Source organism: Molothrus ater, chromosome Z (genome assembly GCF_012460135.2).
Source record: "Molothrus ater isolate BHLD 08-10-18 breed brown headed cowbird chromosome Z, BPBGC_Mater_1.1, whole genome shotgun sequence".
Lineage (NCBI taxonomy): Eukaryota > Metazoa > Chordata > Aves > Passeriformes > Icteridae > Molothrus > Molothrus ater.
In genome coordinates, this window is record NC_050511.2 from 10,302,764 (window position 1) to 10,315,009 (window position 12,246).

At 47.8% G+C, this 12,246-nt stretch overlaps 1 protein-coding gene across 1 annotated transcript in view; it reads right to left on the minus strand.

Moving 5' to 3' along the window:
* Positions 1-10,954, minus strand: part of PDZD2 (PDZ domain containing 2) — a 202,074-nt gene extending 191,120 nt beyond the window's left edge. The window contains exon 1 of the mRNA XM_054517933.1: positions 10,878-10,954. The gene's annotated coding sequence lies outside the window, so the exon portion shown is untranslated. The remainder of the gene's footprint in view (positions 1-10,877) is intronic.
* Between the last annotated feature and the right edge of the window lie 1,292 nt (positions 10,955-12,246).

Consider the following 12,246-nt stretch of genomic DNA (forward strand, 5'->3'; position numbering starts at 1 on the left):
ACAGTGGCCTGGACTGAGCAGCAGGTTACACCTGACACACCAGGGAGACAGAAAAAAGCATGCCAGCACCCAGAATAAGCAGCTGCTTATTGTCCTGAATATCTTTATAAGCCTTTCCCAACACACCAGATATGATTATTCCTACACACTCTTCACTGAAACAAGCACGTTTCTGAAAAAAATCTGCATTCACTTTTTATCAACACAAGATAGGCCACTTTTCTCACAATCCCTTAAAAATTTGGTGATATTTAAGGGAAATTGAGAACCTGGTCTTCCTGAGCACCTTCGACAAGGAGACAGGGACACTGCTGTAAAGGGTCACCTCTCTGAAATGCTGGCAGGCTTGTGCACGTCCCTGCCAGGCCGTGTTTAAACTGGAAGCTCTTCCATAAAGACTCTTAGTTGGTTTTTAACCTGACTTTATTTAAACAAGTTCTTATTTAAGAGAAGCAGTGTTCATTTAAACTGAAATCACAGCTTGCTCCCCAGTGCAAACTGCCAAGGGCACCTCCCAGCAAACAGAAAGTTTCCAAGTGCAGCTGAGGAAGAGCAAACTGTCCCTGCAGTGCCAACAGCATCATGAAATAAATGGAAGTGGGAGCTAAAAGAAAAAGATGACTGCAAAAGACATGGGGTTTTACTCCAGGATTGCTCTGGCTTTATTAGAAATGGGCCCCAATGGATCTTCGTTCCCCCCTGCCCCCAAATAAGGGATGTTGACTCTCGACACAACCCACACACACACACTGACCCTCAGAGCCCACACAATGGCCTTGAAATACCAACCATTTTCAGCAGTCAGTGCAGGCAGGTGAACTCCAGGCAATTACAGACCAAAATGAAACCTGGTGATTTTAAGGCAAGTATTAGGTCTTCCATAGAAAACCTCAAGTTCAGTTTTAACAGACTAACTACTGTGTTAAAAATAAAAAAATAATAATGTAATCAGTTTTAGTAGCTTACAGTAGTTCTTGGAAGAGCCACCTCCCTCTCCCCCACAACAAAAAACAATGGATCCAGAGATCCCTATGAGTGTGAGCCCATGGCAGTATCATTGCCAGTAGCTAATGTAATGTCCACTGTCTGGACTATCTAATAGTACATAAAGTTCAAAATATATTTCCTTGCATACTTACATGACTCAGACTAATAGTTTTACTCATTATAGATTAGATACCTAAATCAGTTGGCATCTAATCCAAGCTCCATCAAATTTAAGGCCGTCCCTAACCCCAAGGTAGGATTAGCCCCTATGAACACTGAAGAGAGACACTAAAGATGTCATATCATGCCTTCCAAACAGCAGGACTTCCTGCCTCCCATCAGAGAGATCACTCCTGAGCTATGCTCCCATCTATAGGAGGTATTAAAAGGCCACAGACAAAATCATTAATCTCAAAGCAGGCTCTCTCCAGTCAAGGCTTCCTACTCACAGGCTCCATTTTTCCAGTGTCTGTATGTACTGAAAAGTGATTCCATTAGAGGACCACTCCAAACAAGAAATACCAATTCTAAACAGTTTCTCCATGTTTCTCAAGCTGAGCTACCATTTTTGATGCTTGCCCACACCCACAAGAGTCATGTAGGACAAACTGCTCTTCAGACTGACAAACTTGAAAAAGCAGTTCATTTAAGAAACTTGCAACTGTGACACCTAAACCTTTCCTACCTCCCAACCCTAGGTGCACATGAAAAGAGGGCAGCTGCCTCCTCTTTGGCTGTGATTTCACAGTGATCACAACCAGTGATTTCACATCCATCAGACTGGAGCGCTCAGGCTGCCTCCATGCTGGGAGCACCACAGCCAGCCAGAAGACTCTGACAATGAATGTTCTTTCTGCAACTGTAACTACAGGCCATTACCTTTCACATGGAATACATTTAAATGTAAATAAATGTACAAAGTACCAAATTATTTACTGGGATGCTCTGCAGAAAAACAATGCTATCTACCCTGAAGAATCAAAATTAATTGAAGGAGGAAGAATCTTTTAATTGATACAGCTCTATATTGTAAAATGGCACTTGAGTGACAGGCAATTACTCTTCAAGCAATTGCTATGATATAGTGTCTAACAGAACAGATACAGCAGGAAGTAAAAAACCAGCAAGCCTAAATACCACAAGAAATAAAATTTGTGTGCACTCTTTGTGTGATCAATGCAAACATAACCACAAACATTTGCATTACAATAGTGCAGTAAATAACAGCCTCACAGCTGAGACATTTACAGGCACATGAGTAAATCCACTTTCACATCTCACAGAGAGGACAGCAATTTATTCAACCACCCAAATAAGACACCTTGCAAGCACAAGTCATGCTTTAATTAGGAAGGATCCTCCTGAAAGTAAAGCACAGGTGACCCAGCAGGTCCTTTCCACCCTACACCTCCAGGAGCTGTGAGCTCACCACATTTCAGACTACTCACTGCACAGAGGTTTAAATCCTTTGATGAGCATGTGGATGTGGCCTGAAAGACGAGGCTGCAGGCCAAGCTGAGCCCATCACAGCCTGCTCCCCAGAGCCCACACCTCTCAGCAGCCGTGGTGCACTAACCTGAATAACTGTGCATTCTGGAATGGTGCCACCCATTTGTTTGCTGCATTTATTTATTTCCAGCTGAGCTATGGGACAGATTTCCCAGGCAGAAATGCTCGTAGCTTTATTCAGAAGATAAATAGGAGGATGTTTTCTACTCCATAATGGATTCCTGCTGGAATAGGACGTGTCACATGTCATCTTGCAGCCCAAACCCCATCATAGCAATGAAGACATTTCTCTGCTCAGCTCCTCACCCCAAGAAGTCGAGGATTGAAATACAATCCATATGGAGGAAGGTTCCTCTATGGTACAGAACAACAAAGGATGGGGAAGATGATTAAGAGAAGGGGAATATAATCTATGCTGCTGAGAGCCTGGGAAGAAAACTGAAAGCTGGCCTGAATTCAGCATATTTGTATTTCCAGATAAACATGGTGAGCATGTTCCCAGCAGAAACACCTGTGAGGAAGGCTTGAAAATTGGAAACTGACACTGCAGATCTGGGATGACCACAAGATAGGCAGTCATCACTTGTGAAACTCCTTCAAACCCAGGCACACTGGGAAAACAGGTAACAGCATAAGAACAGGATTAATATTTTAAAGATGAACAGCTGGTTAAAGTTTAATACCTGTCCCACTTGTCATCTGAAATCCTTCATGAAGGGAACTGAGTTCAGATGAGACAGGGACTTTAGTCTTTAACACGAGGTCAGTTGCCACTGAAGCTCCTGCCAGCCTTGATTAAAGCTGATGTGCTGACAGCCAGGCACAACAATGAGCAGAGGTGGCTGCCAGGGGTCCCATCCACCCTCCTCCCCAGCACAGGGGACACAAAGGAGCTGCACCGTGTGCTTCAGAGCGTTGGGGTGCCAGTAAGTAAGCAGAGCCTTTGGGGTTTGTGTTCTGCTGCAGACTCTGGACAGAAGCTTTCTCAAAATCCATGGATGCCAAGTGTCTCTTTGATCTTTGTATTGAGAAATGCACACCCCAACAGATCTCAGTCATCAGTTTTCATTGGCAACCTATATTCCCACATCCTTCAAGTGGATGGACAGCAGGATGGAGACTGTGGGGGACCAAACTCCCTCCCACTTTAAGTAGAGATCAGGTCTGGGACCACCTGTATACATAATGTAAATAAGGCACTACCACTTGTGTAAGCCCACAGGACCCAGTGAGGTGCATCCCAGAGCCCTAAGGGAGTTGGCTGGTGTGGTTTGCAAGACACTCTCCATGATATTTGAAAAGTCATGGCAGCCAGGTGAAATCCCAGGCACCTGGAGAAGAGGAAACATTGTACCCATCTTTGAAAAGAGAAGAAAAGAGAACTCAGGAATCATCTGCCACCCTCACCTCTGTGCCTGGGAAGATCATGGAACAGAATCTCCTGGAGACTGTACTGAGGCACTTGCAGAACACGGAGATGATTTGGGACAACCAGCACAGCTTCACCAAGGGTAAATCCTGCCTGACCAGCCCAGTGACCTTCTGTGATGGAATGACCACATCAGCAGACAAAGGAAGGACTACAGATGTCATTTATCTGGACTTCTGTAAAGCCCTTGACATGATCCCCCACAACATCCTTCTCTTTAAATTGAAGGGAGAGGGATGTGATGGGGGACTGTTAGATGGATAAGAAGCTGGTCAGAGGGTTGCATCCAGAGAGTATTGGTCAGTGGCTCACAGTCCTGATGAACATCAGTGACAAGTGGAGTCTCTCAGTGGTCTGCACTGGGACCAGTGTGATTTATTATCTTTATTTATGACACAGATGAAGGGATTGAGTGCAACCTCACCAAGTTTGCAGATGACACCAAGCTGAGGTGGTCTGACACACCTGAAGGACAGGATGCCATCCAGAGGGACCAGGACAAGCTCAAGAAGCAGGCCCATGGGAACATCATGAGGTTTAACAAGGCCAAGTGCAGGTCCTGCCCCTGGGCTGGGACAAGCCCTGGTACCAGCACAGGCTGGGCATGAACAGCCCCAGAGCAGCCCTGCCCAGAAGGGCTTGGGGGTGCTGGGGGTGAGAGGCTGCACATGGCCCAGCCATGGCACTCACAGCCCAGAGAGCCAAACGTGTCCTGGGCTGCACCCAGAGCCCCGTGGGCAGCAGGGCAGGGAGGGGATTCTGCCCCTCTGCTCTGCTCTGCTGAGACCCACCTGGAGCACTGCATCCAGCCCTGGGCTCCCAGCACAGGAGGGACAGGGACCTGCTGGGGTGAGCCCAGCGGAGGCACCAAGGTGATCAAAGGGTTGGAGCAGCTCTCCTGCAAGGAAAGACAGAAAGACTTGGAATTGTTCAGCCTGGGAAAGAGAAGGCTTTGGGGTGGGACCTAATTGTGGCCTTTCAGGACCTGAAGGGAGCCTGCAAGAAAGATTGAAAGAGACTTTAGTGGTATCCTGTAGTAACAGGACAAGGGGGAATTCCATCAAACTGAAAGAGAGAAGATTTAGATTACTTATTAGGAAAAAATTCTTTGCTGTGAGGTTGGCAAGGCACTAGAATAGTTTGCCCAGAGAAGCTGTGTTCAGGGCCAGGTTGGATGGAATTGGGAGCAACCTGATCTAGTGAAAGATGTCCCCATTCATAGGAGGCAGGCTGGAATTCCACGACCTTTAAGGTTCCTTCCAATCTTGGCCATTCTATGATACTAAGACCAGCACATCCAGTAAAATACACAGCTCAGTATTAAAGCTAGACTTTCCCCACACCACCAGGCTTTTGCCCTGTAAGCAGAGAGAGAAGCAGGAGTGTGCTTCTTCAGTCAGATCACAGTTAGTGACATACAAGTTGTGTATTTGCATACAGCTGGAGGAGCGGAAAAACCCTGCTCCAGCAGGAAACAAGCTGTCTTTCACCCATCTGGGAAGAGGGGAGCATTGCTGAACTTACAGACAACATGCAACAGGATGGTGGCACAGGTGAGAGGACACCTAGTGAGGTCCAAAGCATTTACAGGAGACCAAGCAGCTGGGCTGCTCTCATGCAGATCTGTAATACCAGGAGGCAAAAGCAGGATGTTTTCCCTGGACGGCAACAGTGAACACAGTGGGTTTGGCATCTGTTTCAGGAGGTCCTACCTCTGTTGTAATTCTGGACAAAGCCTGTTTGTCTGAGAATTTGCAAAGAGTGGAGGAAGCATCAAAGGTCTCCTTCGTTTTGTAGGTCAGGAAAGCTTTGGGTTTAGCAGGGTGTCAGCTCATGTGTATTCTGTAAAATGCACTTTAATTTTTCATTGTAGCAGCATCTACAGACTTTGATTGAAATAAATAATGAACCAATTTGTATCACGAATCTAGGAATCACTCTCTTCTGGTCCCCATCATGGAGAGGATTTTCTTCCCAGTGACAAGTGTTAATGCATTTATGCCCTAGTTTCCCACAGTGGGTGTCACTATTGAAGTGTCAGGAAGGAAGGTTAGAGCTGCTTTTTCAGACTGTTCCTGTCAGCCTCAGCAGTCCGTTTTGGATGAAAACATCCCGGCAGAACACAGCCTGAAAGAAAGCTGGATTTTAAACAGCACAGCAAAACTCTTTGTGTTGTATATGATTAAAATGTAACATTGAATAGGTCTTTTTCCCAGTCTGAGTCAGGGAGGACAGCTCCACTGTGTAAAAATTACAGGGTTTTTTTTGCAGAATGACAGAAGTTTCACAAATGTTTAATGTAGTTAAGAGACCATTTTCCATGGTTTTGTCATTTTTCAATGTTGTTCTTTCTGACAAGTCCCCCAGCACAAATCCTGGCAGGTACTGTTCCACTTGTGAGAGCTGACAGGGGACAGCTGGCCATCCACCATGGCGAGGCTCCAAAGCAGTGCCTACCTTCACCTCCCACATAGCAAAAATGGCCAGAACCAAAACCCAGTGAGATCCAGACACTCTGTTTGATTTGAACCATTCTGTGTGAGGTCATGATTATTTTAATAAACACAGTTTGGGGGGGGGACGACGACTCAATTATCAAAAGCAGCCTTACTGTAATTTCAAAGTTTTACCAAATTACTTTAATACAATTCCATTTTGAGAGAAATTTAGATTACGTGCACACAGTAAGTGCTGTCACCCACCCAGCTACTAACTCCCTTTGCAAATTGTCTAACACTGCAGAGAAAGTGAACAAAACGCTGGCCAAATCGAACAATAATGAAATTAAAGCTCAACAGCATGGCTTACAATGCTCCAGCAGCATCCTTGGGAGGCTGCTCTGAAGAGGAGGTGCCATTAGGCAAGTATCAGAGGAGAAGTATTAGATTGCAGTATTACAGCTGCTCCCACCTCCCTTGCAGAGCTTTACAATGTCACAGCAAGGCAGCAATATCATTGTGCTGATACTGATTAGGAGCCCTTTTTAGACGGAAAAGGATGATTGTTTTCTCCTGGAGAGGACCCGTAAATTAATTTTATTCACCCAGACCACCTCTGTCATTGCTGGAAGCTGCTGCTGAAGGACCACAGACTCTGCCCTAGATGACACCACATTGCATGCAAATCTCCAGCTCAGAGCAGTGGTAACTGCACAAGATATAATGTCTTGTGACATGGTGAAGGTCATATTAGACTATTTGACCTTCAGGCTAAATTTATCAATTCAGTGAAATATATTAATAACACACTCTTTAATTAAGACAACATCATAGAAAGAGCAATACTGCTTGGTCCATTGCAGATCTGTATTAAAGTACAATATTCATTTAATCACTTTGGTACATGATCTAGTTAAAATTAGCCGGGAGAGCTGTTACTATAACACGTGGGTAATAGAAGCAGAAAGCTGAGGCTCACCAAAGCAAAGCCACTGCACTTCATTACAACCACAGCAGCCTCAGCAGGGCCAGGCATGCCAGTGGGGAGAGGCACAAGATGGAACGCTCAAGCATCATACATGCTGCAACTCAGACCTTAAAGAACAAAATGCAGTTCATTACCCTGCTATTGTTTTGACAGAAACAGACCCCAAATTACTCATTTGCTGCTGCTATTCTCACCCCAGCAGCAGTCGGGTATGCCTGAGTCAGCGATGGACACGCTGCCCAGCCTGGTGTGAGGCAGTGCCAGGCTTTCCCAGGCTCTGTGCAAGACTCAGCTGTCACAGGGACAAGGGGGGCAAATCCATAAAAACACTCTTTTCTTTTCATAAAAACACTCCTTCTCTGCATACGTTAATCTACGTGCTTATTCCTGTTTACATTATGAGGTGTATGTCATGAAAGAGCTTACAGGATGTGTACCGCAGCCAAGTTAATATTGCTGCTGGAGCCTCAGCCTCTGTATTTCCTGACTTAACATGGCCCAGTTAAAATTACTTCTTTTCTTTTTTGTTTTTTAAATTCTACACTTGTCTAGTGGAGTTTATGAGGGCTTGAAACTCATTTCAGGTAAGAATGCTACACAGAGCACTCACAAACACCTGCAGGAAACCCAGCAAGAGAGCAAGTTCCATACTGGAGACAATTAATAATATACAGAAATATTAGCTATTATAGAAACGTGTACAAATATAGTAAAGAAGCTACTTTTAGCAACAACATTCAGAGCAGTTTAGAAATGCGTCTGCACTATAAGACCTTTTCACATATTACTGTGGTGAAACCCAGACCTTTTAATTTAGGGCACCTCAGCTGTCCTTTCAGGACACAAAGTGTGCAGTGTACAAGAACTATAATTTTTTTTTAAAAGAGTTTTTTTCCACAGATGTAATGACTTGGATTTTAAAGGCAGGAAGCATTTCCCAATGCTTGTGCAGATGAGCTAAGGCAGATGGACCTCATATTAAAGCCTTCCCTACCTCCCAACACAAGCATGCACTCTTGCACCCAGCCAAAATCCTGCCCAGAGATGTTCCCTGTTTCACAAAGCTATTGAAAAGCTAGTAAAACACCCATGGCAATATCATGAAGATACGCAATAGCTTTTAAATTTGACCCTTACAACATTAAGGTTTGATGTCACCAGCATTGCCAAATAACCCCTGCAGCAGATACCTGCCACACAAGATAGCTGCAGCTCTCTGCATTCCTAGGAAATCCTTTGCAATACCACTTAGACTCTGACCTTCTCTCCCTACTTCAACTCATTTGAGACAATCAGTGCCTTGATTTCTACCCTGGGGAAGCCTGGGCATCCCTGGCTGGACCCAGCTCTGCTGTGCTGCTGGCAGAGCTGCTGGCAGCTGCATTTGCCAGCTCAGGAGCTGGTACACCAGACTAAACATCTACTCACACATCAAGATTTTTACACTAGCATTCCCCTGTCAACATTTCAAAGGGAACATAGAAAAGACCTCATGTCATGAAAACCAAAATACTTTAAAAAAAAAATAAAAAAAGAAAAGAAAAGAAAAATAAATCCTTCCCACTTCTGTAAAATGTTCATAAGTTTTATAAAAGTTTAAAAAAATAGGTTTCCTCCAGGCTAGGCACTGAATAATTTTAAAGAAAAAAAAAGACTTCAAAGACACATTTTCCATTCTATTTGCGTTCAGGCATTTTGTTTTTCAGAAAATTATTAACCCAGTAATATCGGTAATATCACAGGCTATGCTTCCACTTGGCATGAGCTTTGGCTACCCAGATAATTCATCGAGTGCAAAGACCCATGCAAGAGAGGAGAAGGCACTCTACAAAAGTTTGTGAGTCATCCCAAGGGCATTTGCAAGGACATGCACCCTGCACACGAAGGTGAGAGCTGCAGAGGGTGTACAGGCATTGCAGTGTGCCTTAAAATGAAGGCAGAGGAACCTGCACCAAGGCGGCTGAGCACTCTGGTAACACCTGCTCATAGCCACTCTGCCAGCAGTAAAACGAAGCCCCAGCCCTGATGTCTCCACTAAAACCATGAGGCTGGTGCAGGGACAGTGCTTGAACCCGCTGCCCCTGCTCTGGCCAGAGCGCACCAGCATCTTGTGTCAGTGCCCCACAAACTCCCGCAGCCCCCGGGGACGAGGGACTGAAGGCAGTTCTGAGACCATTCCTCTCCCAAGGCTTCACAGCGTTCTTTCCCAGCCAGAAGCAGAGAAGGTTTGACAGCCCGTTGAGAGAAATTCACGATCATTGCTGTTCATTAAAAGGATACCGAGGGAAAGCACTGAGGTTAACGGGATGGGCTATATTAAGCCCATTTGTAGCTTTATGGCGCCTTCAAAGGGGCATCAGAGCTTTTTACGGCCACGTGGAATGGTCAGATAGTTACAAACTGAGACAGGTTTAATAGAGTACCCCAGGCCACCCGAAGGAGAGGCAGCACAGTTAACTTCAGAGTTTGAGGTCAGCTCTTGATGTTTTCCTGTTACATATCTCATCCACAACTGCTCCCTGGCTTACAATACTGCATATATCACAGCCTGCTTTGTGCTAACAGGAGTATTTAATGACATAGAGAACCACCTTCTGATGATTGGGGGGGAAAAAATCGGCCACACGCTTCATGCTGTCTGATTTTATTAAACTGCTCTGTACATGGAAGTGGGGGGTGGTTGCTGTTTTTTCTGCAACAGCAGCCCCTCTTCCTCACATCCCCGGGTCCTGTGCACTGCAAGACAGTAACAGGCACTGTCACAACATGACCTAATCCATGCCGGGAGACAGGACAAAGTGTCACAGCAGGGATGGAGTTGCCCCTCGCCCCCCAGGCAGGCATGCGAGAAATAGCAGAGCGAGGGCTGGTGAGAGACCCTACAAGCACCCCCAGATCAGGGGATATGGCCCACCGACCCCCAGAGGAATGAAACCCCACCAACCCTGGCAGGACGGACCCTGTCAACACCTGTCCCATTGACCTATAGAGCGATGGAACCCCCTGGCCCCTGAGCGTGGACTCCAGCAACTCACCAGCCCCCTAGGGATGGAGCCCCCAACATGATGGGGTACGCATTCCCGAAGGGATGCGACCCTCAGCCCCCCTGGCCATGGAGCCCCAGGGATCACGGGGGAGGCATCCCACTGACACACGGAGGAGGGGCTGCTAACCCGCACAAACAACTCTGGGTAAGATGAAGAGCCTCAGCCCTGGGGCGGGGAGAGGTGCCCTGCCCTCCCGCAGGACACAGAGCCCCCAGGCAACCGGGGCAGGCACCCACGACCGCCGGCAGACGCAGCCCCGGTGGCAGCGGCGAGGAGGCTGCACCTCACCGTCCGCCGGGGCACGCAGCCCCCGGTGCCGATGCCGGGATGACCACAGCGACCGCAGCCCCCTCGTCCCGCTGCGGCAGCGCGGGGGGAGCGCCCAGCCCAGCCCAGCCCGGCTCCGCGGGAGCGAAGCCGCCGCCGGGCAGCCCCGGCCCCGCCGCCCCCGCCGCCCCCGCGCCGCGCTCCGCACTCACCTCGGCGGGACGGGGCCCGACACCTGCCCGGCGTGCCCGGGGCAGGCGCTCCCGGCCCGGCGCCGCTGCCTCGCCCGTGGAGCGCCCGGCCCGGCCCGCGGAGCGCGGGGGCGGCCCCGGCGGGGCGGGAGCGGGGGATGCCGCGAGGGGCGGCCCGACGGGGCGGGCGGGGCTCCCTCCGCCTGCCGGGGCTCCCTCCCGCCTGCCTTCCCTGCGCGGGACACCTGGGCCGGGCACGGACCGCGCTGCGGGAGCTGCCTGGCATCTGCGGCCCCCGCCGAGCAGGCGTTGCTCTCTGCCAGGGTTTTAATGTTTTAGGGCACATCGGGTCTTTTAAACGTTTTCCTTGTATCGCTTTTATCTTCGTTTCTGGCTCAGCGGGCAATGCTAGTTCCAAGGATGATTTAAATGAACAGTGAATTACACTTTTTTTTTTTTTAATCTAAGCTGATCCTTTCTAATATTTTTAATAAAGTTCTTTTTCTTCCTTTAATAGAAACCTCAAGATTATCCAAATGACAATGCATTCTAATGTGTTTAGTTGCTTTTTCAGGTTCACGTTCCTTAAGCACTGCAAAAGGGAATGGTCAGTGTCTCTGCTTTCTTTCAAGCCAGAATCCTCTCCTGACTCATGGCCCTGTAAAAGGCTCAGGGAGTATGTTTCCAGCACTGCTGTTCTAAAATTAAATTTGGGAAAAAAAAAAAAAAAAAAAAAGAATTCAGATCAACCAAAGTGTCTCTAAAGTATTGTCTTTATTAAAGACTCTGTCAGGTAATCACGTTACAATTTGGCCCAGATGCTCTGCCTATCACTTCTTTGAAGATGATTGCTCGTGATGGCAACGTCTGCGCTGATAACTAAATCAAGCTCAGCGTTTAGAGCGGAGGGTTGTCTACAGGCACTTGTTGCAGTGACAGGCTCACCACAAGATACCAGGCAGTGCCTTAGGACTCTTCAGCACGGGAAGGACGCTGCGAGCTGAGCTGAATTGTTCTGTGAATGCATAATGCTTCCATGCAAACAGAACAGTACTGCAGAGCACACCCCGAGCACCCTCCGTGCGGAGCAGCGAGGTTTGCCTGGTGGCGCCGAGGCCATGGCATGCAGCGAGAGAGGAAACCCAACCCCTTTCACACGGACGAGCTCCAGGATGAGGTGTGAAAAACCAGGTGTGTGATTCCTGTCGGTGACTTTGTTTCCACGAGGGAATCCCAGGCACACGGAGCGAGCCATTACTGCTGGGACTGGCGGCAGCGCAGGTCCCAGCGAGGGGAGGTGCTCCCACCAACACTCCCGGCAAACAGGCTGACACCTTGCTAGACTGCATTAACCCACAGCACTCAGGCGGACCTCGTCCCACCCTGGTTT